This window comes from Bison bison, unplaced genomic scaffold (genome assembly GCF_000754665.1).
Source record: "Bison bison bison isolate TAMUID 2011002044 unplaced genomic scaffold, Bison_UMD1.0 scf7180017864165, whole genome shotgun sequence".
NCBI classification, from domain to species: domain Eukaryota; kingdom Metazoa; phylum Chordata; class Mammalia; order Artiodactyla; family Bovidae; genus Bison; species Bison bison.
The window spans coordinates 1,311,562-1,325,401 of NW_011494737.1; the positions used below are offsets into that span (position 1 = coordinate 1,311,562).

The window sequence follows — 13,840 nt, forward strand, 5'->3', positions numbered from 1 at the left end:
GTACTCCTTTTCCTATTTGGAACCAGTCTGTTCCATGTCCAGTTCTAACTGTTGCTTCCTGACCTGTATACAGGTTTCTCAAGAGGCAGGTCAAGTGGTTTGGTATTCCCATCTCTTTCAGAATTTTCCACAGTTTATTGTGATCCACACAGTCAAAGGCTTTGGCATAGTCAATAAAGCAGAAATAGATGTTTTTCTGGAACTCTCTTGCTTTTTCGATGATCCAGCAGATGTTGGCAATTTGATCTCTGGTTCTTCTGCCTTTTCTAAAACCAGCTTGAACACATATTGCTGAAGCCTGGCTTGGAGAATGTTTAGCATTACTTTACTAGTGTGTGAGATGAGTGCAATTGTGTGGTTGCACATTCTTTGCCATTACCTTTCTTATTTAAATATTAATAGCCAGTATATTTAATTGTTTTATTACTGAGCAGTTTACTGACCTCTGCTTTTATGCATTAATATGAGAGTTAGTAATTCTTTAGAATTATCAAACAACTTTGTTAATTATTACAACTGTTACTAACTTTATAAATAATGAAAAGTTAATAACTACTAATTCTACACAATCGACAGTTGATAATTCTTCAAAATTTCCCATGAAAATCAGTTAGACAATGATGCATATGGATTACTATAACCAAGTGGTAAAAGTCAAACAGTCATTATTTACTCTGTCTTAATAACTGTACTTCAAGGAATCTCCACCACAAAAATGATCAGAGAATAGGCCAAGCTTCATATCATTTATCATCACAAAATACAACTCACATGAATAAGGAAATGTCCAAATTTTTTTATTTTTTTTAATTTATTTATTTTCAGCCACACCGTGTGGCATGTGGGATCTCAGTTCCCTGACCAGGGATTGAACCCACACCCCCTGCAGTGGAAGTACAGTGTCCTAACCCCTGGACTGCCAGGGAATTTCTCAGGAAATGTTTAAATAAATCAGAGTATATCCACATTACAAAATAAATATTTTACAACATTAAAAATGATGCTGTAAAAAATTAATGCCATTGGGAACCTGAAGAGAATTATACAAACTATATATATTTTAGCCTCAATTCTTCTAAAACAAAGACACAAACACACATAAAATGCAGATAATACATAGATAAATACATGGATAATCAGCCTAAAAATGTGTGACATAACCTCTGTGAACACTGCAATGTAGTATTATATTATGATATACTGGTTGATTTCTGTTTTGACTTTATGTATCACTATATTTCACAAGTATTCATTAGGAGCATGTGCCATAGGAAAAAAAAAATTTTTAAGTGTGATCACTAAGAATGTAGAATAAGTTGCACTAGGAAGAATGAATAGAAATCAAAATTCAGCTATCACTGGCACCCAAGTAGAATCAAAAGAGCATACATAAAGGATATACACTGAGATTGTTGCACAAATCCCAGAATAACATCTACCAAGCTATGAGGAATAGCAGAAAAGGAAGGAACTCAGCAAGATTACTGAAACAAAGCAAATGGACTAGCACACCATCCTGATATGATACTCTGAGTCCTCCACACAGAGAGTCCATTCATTTGCAATAATGTAGGTTAATTTCTCATTTATAAACCTATTCTACCTTTCATACACCATTACGTTTTTGTTGTTGCTCTATCTCAACCCTTATATTCAGGCAAGAAAACACACATACACACTCCTGCAATTTCACTATCATCCATTATTCAGTAAGGGTCTCAATGAATAAACGTCTGCTCAGAGGCTCTAAGCAAATTTCGTTTCTGAATACTACTGTCTGCAGCCCAGCAGGCTATTTCACCAAGATAAGATCACACCTTTAATCAAATGCACCACAAAAAGAAATACTCCCAAAGTTTGCTTAATAGCGTCAGATCACAAAAATAAAATGCTGACAGCCTACTAATTTTTAGGACTCTTTCTTCTTCAAAGATACACAACAATAAGGAAAGTACACAGGAGTTCTTCTAACTAAGGCTTCTATCAACCTTTAAAAACTCTCCCAAATTTTCCTATGTTACTATTTATATCAAGTTGGTCATATTAAAAGAAAAGTCAACAATAACTTTCTGTTTGAATACAAAAAACATAAAACACAGTAAATTTAAGGTTTCCCATCTTACACAAATAATAGCTCTAAAGCACCATTTAACTTCAGCTGGTCAAGTGTCAGGATTAAACACTACCTAGGCTCTAGTTTTTGTGATCATGGATCCAAATTAGATGTCTATCATTTCAATAACATTATTAATGGATACACTGAAGATACATTTTCATTGGATGCTTAGCTAATAAAGCTATCTATACTCAATTATTTGAAATATCCTACATCTGCCTCTAAACATAAGGTTAATTCGAATAAAAATATATTCCCATCAGTAGCAAGACATAATGAGTACACTAGCAAGTGTAAAATAATTAGATGTTTCAAACAGATGGATGGATTTATATCTGTAAATCCACTTTTTTCTCCTTTTACTTCTACTTGCATTTATTTTATGCTGTATTTAATCCCATGACATAAATTTTTGTTTCTTTGATTTCTTCTGGGATAACTTTTTATTCTGTGAAACTTCCATTTCTGGTTTAGGAACAATTTATTCCTTTTCATTAAGGACCATCTAAATATGGCTAATGGAGCTTATACATAAATTAACCTAACCATGAGTTCCATGCCCAGTGGCACGTTAGGGGATTTTTCACCTGGATTTTAGGACTCAATGCCTAAACGATCTAACCAGTAAGATCAGCACTGTGGGGAAGAGTAGCAAAAAGTTAGCACTCTGTGTACCAAGGAATCTGTCTCCAGTGTCCCCTGTTCGGCATTGTGGGAAGGCAACTCTGCCATCAAATGATGGAATGGCATACACTGTTTATGTAAATAATATCTGCAGATATTTAATGGCTTTTCAGACCTGGACAAATTAGACAGTTTCACAGATGTTCTTGAATCTGAAAATTTGAATTCCTTTGATCAGCATGCTTTTGTTGTGTTTTCTGAGTCAAGTAAAAGGAGACCGTTTTCCAATGATCACTTTGGCTACTGAAAAGAAAAGAATACATCCCTTTTAAATGGCTTTTCTAACCAATTCTCCTAATGCCTGATATGAGTTAACAAAGGATCACTGCAGTGGACATTCAGGTTTCATCAGTCCCTCTACCTTTTTCTGTCGACAACATCCCTCTCTTAATTGAGCCTTTCTTTCTTCTAGATATTAGTCCATCGACAGAGGAACTGCAGTGTTCTTACTGACTCCATAAGCTGGTGATAATAGATTGATCTAAAGCTGAATACCTAATTAAGACTGTGGTAAAAGGTTAAGAATCCAGAGTGAAGCCAGAGAGAAGGAAGAGACAGTCTGCTCAGGATCATGAAACTGGAACGGAATCCTAGTGGTAGTCAAGGTGCTAATTTTTTATGATGCCTAGGTAAACCTCCATCCTTCCCCAAGATTTTTCAGGTGAGAAACACAAAAACCTCCCCCTAATCATTTATGGCCTAAAGCTAGTGGGAGGTGTCTGCAATTAAAAGAAAAAGAATGAGCACACCCATTCTGCTAAATCATTTAAGCTAAATTTAAGTCCATTTGACAACTGAGATGTTATCATATGGTGATGTTATCATATGATATATCATATGATGGTTATCATATGTAATCATAATAACGAAGATATTATCATATGATATATCATATAGCATCAACTGAGACGTTATAAACTATGCTTCATTTGGAATGACTGCAAAATAATATTTAACTGTCACACATAAAATTTATTGAAAACTAAAGTGAAATTTAATTGAATATGCCTAAAATTCAAATCATGATGGTATGTTATTTTAAAAGAAAATGGATTTCCTAAGTTCTTCTTCCAAAGTCAACTACTGTTAATATTATGATTAAAACTCAACAAATTCAACTGAACAACTAAAGCCAGCAGAAAGAAGTCTATAGATATACACATGCCTCATGCTAATACAAACCTATTTCTCAATAGACTCTTTGTCTACTCCTTGAAGTCATGATCAGTATTCTGAGTTAAGGTTCAAACAACAACCATCAGCCACTGACAAATCAACACTGAAAATATGAAAAAAAAAAAAAAAAAACAAGAGACAGAAATGTTAACCAGTTGAGCCCTTCCGTTCTGGCCAGAAATAAAATCTCATACAAAAAAAAGAATCATCCGTCAGGACCATTTCCTCTTATCCAAAAGTATTTGGAAGAACTCTGAGGAAAGGAAAATGGGGAGGGGGGACCAAAACAAAACAAGAGACTGTTGAAAACCCTCTTAGAGGGTCAGCTGTCAATGGAATGCACTTTAGTATTCAGGTTACCCACCCATGCAGAACATCAAAAACTGGGCTTAAGTCTCTCCCCTATTCTCACAGGCTCAGGCTACTGTGGAGCCACTGGGGCTGTCTTGAATAGTAACACACTTTGCCTCTGCGGGATGCATAAACACCAACACAAGCTGATCAAACAAAAGGGGGAGTCGTTTCTACTTGGCTTTCGTTTTCTTGAGTCATACTTTAAGACACTTAAGTCTGGTACAATTTAGCAAGTCAGCCGTTCAACGTGCAGTTTATTATTTCATTCATTTTTACCACCAACCATGTTGTACTCTTTCCATTTTAACATACATTTTGAATGATTAGATATGAGTCACACATTTTAATAGCTTCTCTTAATGGCAACTGTCACTGAAATACACATGTTCATTCTAAAACATGGACTTATTTATGACCCCTTCTATACTTCTAGTCTTTAAAACAATTTGGGGATCTGAATTTTAAGGGTTCATCTGCATTTACAGCAATCTTATGAGGACTAAACTTTAAGATTATAAATCCTTCAAAAATGTGAGAAATCCTTAAATCTTGGAAGTTTATGGTGATTTGGTTACAACATGTAGAATATTCTGATGCAGTTAAAGCTTAAAGAGCTGCTGACACCATGTGAAAAGATGATCAGGAGTTTAATTTAAAATGTCTTAAGTTAAATTGCTACTTTCATTTTATACCTGATTTAAAGTCAATCTTCAGACACAGCACTTTGTGGCTGTCAAAAATATTTTCCTGTCAGGATTATGATGGAGGGGGGCAGAATTAGTAGCAAAGTACATACAACATTTTAACATTACAAGGAAGAGCTCAGAAATAGGTACTTACTAAAAGATTAAAACAAGAGAGAGGGAAAGATAACGGAAAAGACAAAAATACATGTGAAACCTTTCTCAATTTCTTAAGAAAATGCTATTGATTTTCATAGCTCATCGAGAACTCTTCCATAAAAAAAATGATATTTGATTTAGCTAAGTTTTCTTAATATCAGTAGCGGAGGACATTTCTAATATCACTCTAATAATAATAGGTACCATTTATTAAATGCTCACTCTATCAGGTCCTTTTCTGCTCATTTCCTATTTCTCACCCCAAACCAGCAATGCAGATTTTATTACCTTTACTTCACAAAGAGAGATGATATAGCTATAAAGTTGCAGATCTGAGACTGTATTCAAGTGTCTCTCTTTCCAAAGACCATTTCTAAGCAGTTCATAATCAGGAACACTGTCCAGGTATGCCCATCTAAGGAGTATAGTATAGTTTCTGCAGAAAAAGTCAGGTTTTGCCAAAGAGCTGGAGATCAGTGCTACAGCACTCATTTCATAGTGGTCACCCTAAGTCAGAAATTAAACTAACCATGCTGCTGCTGCTGCTAAGTTGCTTCAGTCATGTCCGACTCTGTGCAACCCCAGAGAAGGCAGCACACCAGACTCCTCTGTCCCTGGGATTCTCCAGGCAAGAATACTGGAATGGGTTGCCATTTCCTTCTCCAATGCATGAAAGTGAAAAGTGAAAGTGAAGTCCCTCAGTCGTGTCTGACTCTTAGCAATCCCTTGGACTATAGCTTACCAAGCTTTTCTGTCCATGGGATTTTCCAGGCAAGAGTACTGGACTGTGTTGCCATTTCCTTCTCCAAAACTAGCCATGAAATATGTTCAAATATATGTATGGAATTTATAAATATCTCTATAAGGTTAGGGCTTCCCTCATAGCTCAGTTGGTAAAGTATCTGCCTGCAATGCAGGAGACTAGGTTCAATTCCTGGGTCAAGAAGATCCCCTGGAGAAGGAAATGGGAACCCACTCCAGCATTCTTGCCTGGAGAATCCCATGGACAGAGGAGCCTGGCAGGCTACAGTCCATGGGATCTCAAGAGTCGGACACAACTTAGTGACTAAAGAGAGAGAGAGAGAAAGTTTTCCAATAGATGTCAAAGTGCCATTCGGAAGTATTACAGGTCATCTTTAAACTTTAGCATCTATTAAAAGTAATCTCTGTGTGGGGTTTCTGTTACTCGTCAAGCATATGACCACTCACAAACAGAACTGCAGTGTATAATTACCCCAAGGATGTTTTTCACTGAAAATGGCCTGTTTAGATAGTGATTAACAGACTAAGAGTGTAGTGAATCGTCTTGATATCACTTCAGAAAAGTGATTTCCTCCCTAATAATTCCCAAGATACATAAATATTCAATTAGGGTCTTTGAAATCTCAATTTAATTGGGCATTCATCCTCTACCAAACTTCAAACTTGGCCCAGACTAAAAAGGTGTTTGATTCATTCTTACTATACAGAAAAAAAAAAAAAAAAATCCAGTAACTCTTAAGTTTTCAAGTGCAAGTGTAAAATACAGCCAAGATTATCTTTTATATGAAATTTTCAAATTTAATCGCATTTTAAGGTATGCTATAAAGCAATGAGATAACACATAATTGTAAATTTCAATCACATAGTCACATGGGTAATTGATTAAAGTTTCCTGGGCCTCTCATGAGACCTAAAAAATAATAATAATGACAGTAGCAAGTAGTTACAATTGTGCCTATAACTGCTTCAAACACTTTGCATATATTTTCCGATTAAATTTTAAGAATGGGAAAAACCTATGAATTAGGAACAATTGTTATACCCACAAAAACATACCAGGAAATTAAGGCATAGAGAGAGAGATCCAATATCTTGGCAAAAATCAAATAAGTTATCAAACCTCAGCAAACACATCACAGAGTTCCTTCTCATCACCACCAAGCTGTTCTGCCTGTCCAGACAGCAGAATATCAAGAATTGGGGCCTAGATTTTAAATTTTCCCTGGAGACCCATAGCCTTAATGTTTCCATTCCACTAACTGGGGACCAAAGAAACTAGAAAGAAGCTCTCTACACTGGGAAGGGAAAAGTGAAAATGTCAAATAATTAATAAAATACCCGTGTGGCTTGTGTGTTTTTAAAACTTGAACAATTTGTTTTCTCATCCTAGATGACTCTATATGGTCCAGTGAGGTGAACTTTGGAATACAAGGAGGCAGATCTTGAAAAGTCAACTTCACTGGTTCTCAAATTCTCCGGTTCCAGGACCCTTTTACACACTTAAAATTGGTGACCTAAAGCAACTGTTGATTATATTGGTTACAACCATCAATATTTAAATAATAATAGTTAAGCTCATAAAATTTTAAAACACAAGAATACACCAGCATGCCATATGCCATCAAAGTAATGATGCCATCACATATTGTATACCTTCTGGAAAACTCTACCATAAACTTGTTAAAGTATGAGATTTAAAGGTTTAAAAAAAAAATCTTAGCATTTTTGTGAAAATGTTTTCTTCTTAGAGTACCCCTGAAAGGGTCCCACAAACCCACAGATTTCTCCAGAATAAAGTTTGAAAAGAGAAGTTTGTCTGCTCTACAAAATAACTGACACAGAAGTTTACCAGAAAGAAATATTCAGTTGGATGAATCAAATCTCCATCCCAGAGATAATGTTCACAATAACTATGATTACCACCAACAGTATTCCATTTAAGTTCTTGAATATGGACCAAATGCTAACAACTTCTAATGTGTATATGTAATCACTCCTGAAGAAATTCGTTAATATTTAACTAAATTCTTGTTTTAAATGTCAACAAGACATTAGTAAGACATAAATTATTAAGATCTATAGAATCTGTTAGGATTTCCCTGTAGCTCAAAGGTTAAAGAATCTGCCTGAAATGCAGGAGACAATCCCTGGGTCGGGAAGATCCTCTGGAAAAGGGTATGGCAAGCCACTCCAGTATTCTTGCCTGGAGAATCCCATGGACAGCGGAGCCTGACAGGGTACAGTCTGTGGGGTTGCAAAGAGTCAGACATGACTGAGTGACTAACACACATAGAATCTGTTATTATCAAATACAGAAAGGACTCTTCCTTTCACCCACTCTCTAAAAACAGATGGAGAATTTCAATGAACTCAGAGTAGAACAGCTAAGTCTTTTATATATATTTGTATTTGTGAGCTCATGGGCACACTTAACAATTCTAAGAAAAAAATGACACCTGGTTACTTTATGCAGTAGAAAAGTTAATTTCAGTGGGCCACGTAGACTCAGACCAGGGTACTGACATAAAAGAATTTGGGGGACAGTGTGCACATCTTTGGGCTCATAAATGCTATTCACAGGCACACCTGTACTACTCTTTCACACTGGCTAATAAACATCAATATCAAAATCATAATCAACAAAAAATTTGAGTTTTTCTCCCACTGATCAGCAAATTCCTAATAACACACACTCAAAGATAAGAAAGGAAGCATGTCAGGAAGCCCTTACTCATATTTTAAAGTTTTTGTTTATATTTTATTATAAAATAGGATATTCTAGTAGGAAATTCATTTGCATAAAAGAAAAAGACATAAATGCAATAGCGATCAAAGCGCAAACATGTCCTTGAAGGCAAACAAATGCTAAATTACAATACAGCCTCTGTCTTTAGGGTTCCTCCCTATGTGAACAAGAGTATATTTTGAATGCTATGCAAATCTAAGAAATCAAAGGGAAAATAGTCATTTGCAAAACTTAAGGAAAGATATTCTCCCTCTAATTCCAAATGCTATAGCCATTCACACCATGCTAAGTTAAAGCTACACAGCATTTCTCAAAATTATTTTGTTTTTAAGTACACAAGCAGTTTTCCTTGCTGATTTCTGGGCAAAAAATGCCCCACTTCTAACAGTAACTATCACTCCTACTTGGCAGCTCTTTTCAAACAGAGTTTCATCCAGCAGTTAAAGTTGTCCAAAGGAAATCTGAAAAAACATTTCAGTTTAGCATAATATTATTTGACTTCAATTCTTTCGATTTGATAACTTTTTTTTAAATCTGCTATTTAGGATTAACTTCACTAGAGCTCAGCAAGAAATCAAAAGGAAAACAAGTCCATAAAAAATTTGTCTTTCCTAATTACTAGAAACAATGCCAGGCACAGTAGCTGGAGCCAGTAAGTCTCATACTCACTATTATTCCCTGTGCAAAGGAATGTTTTAAAGGAATGTTTAAAATCTCCAAAATGCAAGAAGATCATCATTAATAAACTCATTTCTAAAAGACCTTCCATTCATATTTTCATGGAGGGCTCCCAATCTGAAGGATAATCACACCAAGCAACTTAAAATGAGACATCAAAAGCATTTATCCATTAAGCAAATCACATGCTGGCTTATCACTCTTTAGGCCATGGATGCCTGGAGCAACCTAATGTATCTATCTAAAATTTTTAAATAGTTCACATAAACCTTCATAGTAATCATTCCTCCTACCCTGAGTTTACGGAAACAGTCTCATCAACCATGCACACCAACAGAGCAGGTTACTGAACACTTAGTTATGAAGAAGTGCTAGGGAATGGCATTCAGGCACTTGTGACACATTCACCTTCAGCTAAAGACAGCACAATACCCTGACAGACACAGTTCTAATGACATCAGGACCTGTGGAATGTATGACTGCTAGGAAACACATGCTGCTAGGAAACAAAGAACAGATCTGATCAAATCTTCTAACACAGGACCTGGAATCACTGTGATTAGATCTAAAATAAGAGGACAAGTACTCTTTAATCTTCAGAAATACTTGCAAGGGCAAAGGCTTTAACACATACCCTCTAGAAAGGAAAGAAATGTAAGAAGCTAGAATCGCATGGATGAAATCACAATTTCCTAAGTTTTCCACTAGCCCTATCCCATACAAATATAACAATCAAAATCAGGCATCAGTGATTCAGTATTCCTTTTTTGGTGAGGGAACTGAGGGGTAATCTAAGCTATTCCAAGACGCCAGTATCTTAAAATTGAAAGAAATATGAAAATGATGGTACCCAGAATCAAAGTACCCTTTTACATTTACAGTGCTATACTTTCTTTCAACAAAACCATGGACAACAAACATGAAAGCAGTCAGGGCTAATCTACAACAAAGAATTTCATGTCTCTGATTATTGAAACTGAAAAGTAATTAGCTTTCCAACTTTTTAAAACTGTCTTTGTACATTTTTAACCCTTGGCAACAACAATAACAACAACAAAAGATTGGGTGAAACAAAGGTGAGATATTTCACTACAAATATTCTAACTCCTAGACAAATATCTGGGAATCTCTTTTGGTGATTCTATAAAAGAACTGACAATTCTATCTATAATCCATATATAGACAAATTGAATGCTGGAACTCTAGGTCATTTAGTACCATTACAGATTGAAAAATATACCAGGGAAATCTAGCTAAATTCTGTTTAATCTCAGGGAAACAAAGTACATTCTCCAAATGAAAAATTACAGAAGAACTATTTCTCTGTAGATTCTACAGTGACATCTTTTAACTAGTGTTGATAGCCCATATGACACTAAATTAGCAGACTGCCTATTTACTTCAGAGCAAAACACAGAAGGCAATTTTTCCTTCCTGCCAGCGTCTGTGCATCTCCTCATTTCCCCAGCAGCTGGCTGAAAGGATGTAAAATCGGAGGTCCAAGAAGGCTTATACTTCCTAATGAGTAATCCACCCAAGAAAGTAAACACAACAGACATCACCAGGTCGGGCTCCGAAGGAGACTGGCAGGGCTGCTTACACCGTTGTTTACAATGTGCTCTAACTACCGCAGGCAGGATCACACACAGGCACAGGAAGGAGACACCCAGAGGTGGCTCACACGCCTCGAGTTCGCCCAATTGCTGTGATATCTCTGGCCATAAATTATGCAGCGCACATTTCTATCTGAGAGTGGCCAGAGAATTCTGAGGATCAAGGGTTATACGGGCTTGATTTGGTTATTTCAACCTGACCGAAAGAGGACTACTCTATCGCTTGGTCCTCACCAGGGCCAATTTGGGGTGCATCGCGCGCTGCACCAGAGATTCTCACGCGCAGCACGCATCTCTTAGAGGTGCTCACTAGGGGACAGGGGACACAGTAGGGCTTCCTCAGAACCCCTACCTCCCCCTCGGCCTCCTCAAACCAGATTTTCCGGTTAAGCGGATCCCAGGCGATTTCGATAAGCAAGCTCAGCTCAAGTAGCATCAGCTCTGTCATCCCGGCAAATATCTCCGGGCCATCCCCGGAGCGCACTAACGCGCGCACACGTAGACCTGAACACGCCGATCCCGCTGCCGATTAACCCCGGAGGTTCCCTCCTATACACACACACACATACACACCCACCCACCTATAGTGCCAGGGGGCCTGGCACGCTTAGCCTCTGAGCTCCGACGCGGGACCATCGCCCGGGGTGCGGTGACACTGAAGCTCCGCCGCAGCCCGGAGCTTTCCCTTCACTGGTGAAAAAATACAGGGCGCCTGCGTTCCTACCTGTAACCTAGCCGACCGCGGCCACCAATGCTCTGACCACCCTGCCCCGGCGCCCCGGCCGGACTGATTATTGCAACACCGCCGCCCCCACCCCCCGCCCAGTGCCCACTCATCTGCTTGATAATCGCCCCCGGCCACCCACGAAAGTAGCCGCTTTCTCCAGCCAAAACCGCCTAACAAAGCCAGAGCAAGCAGGTCTAAACCAAACTGCCCGTGAAGGGGACACAGCGGGCGGGGTATGGGGAGGTGGTGAGGCTCCGCGACTCCGGGACACGAACTGGGCAAACGCGACCCCCATGGATGCTTCAGGCAGGTGTCTTGAGAGGGTCCCCTCAGTCCCCATCACCCCTGAGCCGAGCTCCTCACCAGGTCCCTGTGGGTCCTCCAGCCCTCTCCGGCCTCAAGCGGCACAGGTTCCGGGCCGGCAGCGAGAAGGCGCCCCCTGGTTTGCTTTGGGCTCCCACCAGGGGAATGACACTGGGGTGAGACAGGAGGGAAAATTCCCAGGGTGGAAACCGTTCCTGTCCCCCAGAGTGCTGGACTGCGAATGCTCACCGGCCACTCTCCCCTTCATTTCTCTCAGCCGCCAAACCCCCAGTAGCTGGAAAAACCTCGAACCCGTGCCAACCCCCAGCGTCCACCAGCCTTGAGATTCCCTTCCCGCCCCACATCACGACTGGATGAGTGTGTGTGCGGGCTAGTGTGCAAGTGGGAGGCTGAGTGTGCGTGAATCCTGCGCCCCCTCGGTCGCCTGCCCCGCGGACGCAGACGCCTGCGCCGGGCCGGGGCCACCACTATTAGGAAGAGTGAGAAGAATAAATTACCTTTCGTAACCGCCGGTCCCTGAGCTCGTCCCATCAGTTGCTCAACAACCTGCAGCCTGGTGCAGTTTCCACAATCGAACCATGGAGCCCGGGGCAAAATACCGAGCAGCCCCAGCGTAGACACCCCCAGCACACGCGTCCAGGAATTATAACCAGAGCGCAGAGAAGGCAGCGGGAGGGTGGAGACCCCGGCCAAGGAAACAACGAAAAGTCTCCTTCCCCCTTTTCTTCTGCTACACAGCCATGAAGAAAAGCGACGGGGTGGTGGGGTGGCGGGGGGAGCCAAATGCTTGTCTTCCTTTACGTTTCCTCGCTTCACACACACCAAGGGAGTAAAAACGGAGCAAAGAGAGTGGAGGGTTCAAATGTCTCTCCCAGTCCACAGTTGCACAACTTCGGAGTCAGGCTCTGGCTCCAGCAGCAGCCGAGGAACCCCAGCGGCAGCTATTAACATGCGGCAGTCATAGCTGGGGCTGCTTTTCCTCCTGCTGCTGCTACCGCTTAAGGAAACACGCTGCTGAAGAGACCAAAAATCTGCCACCATCCCCCCAGTCGATCTTTATATCCAGTTCTCCCACCCCACCCCCTTTCTTTTTCTTCTTCTTCCTCGTCCTCCCCTTTCCGCTGGAGAGCGGGAGCGATGGAAAAGGTAGGGGGAGCCGCGAGGGCCAGGGGTGGATCCTTCTCCGCCAAACCCTCCTCCTTCTCCTCTCGGGGTTCTCTCGCCGCCGAGGGTCTCCCCACGCGCCCGAAACCTCCGCCGAGAGCGGGAGCGAGGGACCCACAAACTCCTTCCCAGGTGCACAGCGGGGGCTTGCCGGCGGAGCGGGAGCCCGGCCGCCTAGGGCTGCGTCCCGGGGGCCGCGGAGCCCCGAGCCCGGAGGGTGGCTGATTAGCTCGTCGGCCCGGCCGGGCAGCTGCGGACATGTGGGAGCTTCATCGCGCGGCCCCGGGCTCGGCGCTGCCGCCGCTGCCTCCGCCGCCTCTTCGGTTCGTTCTCTTCTTCGACTCCCCGCGAGGGAGCAAGGTTCTGGCGCTCTCCAGACACGCACACTCACACACACGCACACACGAGCGAGCTTCTGCCAAAGCCAGCCGTGCAACCCGCGCGCGCGCACACCCGGAGAAAGAGGACGGAGGCAAAAAGAGAAGAAAGAAAGGGGAGGGGGCGAGTCACAGGCGGCAGCTGCGGGAGCTGAGGCCACGAGCAGTCCGGGAAAAGGCGGCAGCGGCTGCGGCGGCGCCCACCCGGACCAGCGGCACCATCTGCATCCCCGCTCCTGGGAACTGGGGCGAGCAGACAACCGGGCGACGCGCCGAG

General features: G+C 41.2%; 1 protein-coding gene across 6 annotated transcripts in view; it reads right to left on the reverse strand.

Annotated features, from left to right (window-relative positions):
• Positions 1 to 13,405, reverse strand: part of LPHN3 (latrophilin 3) — a 952,179-nt gene extending 938,774 nt beyond the window's left edge. For 5 of the 6 annotated variants that reach the window (XM_010841647.1, XM_010841644.1, XM_010841645.1 and 2 more), the window contains exon 1: positions 12,520 to 13,405. The gene's annotated coding sequence lies outside the window, so the exon portion shown is untranslated. Of the gene's footprint in view, positions 1 to 11,323; positions 11,787 to 12,519 lie in introns of those variants that run through there. The other variant, XM_010841642.1, reaches the window with a different exon arrangement.
• Between the last annotated feature and the right edge of the window lie 435 nt (positions 13,406 to 13,840).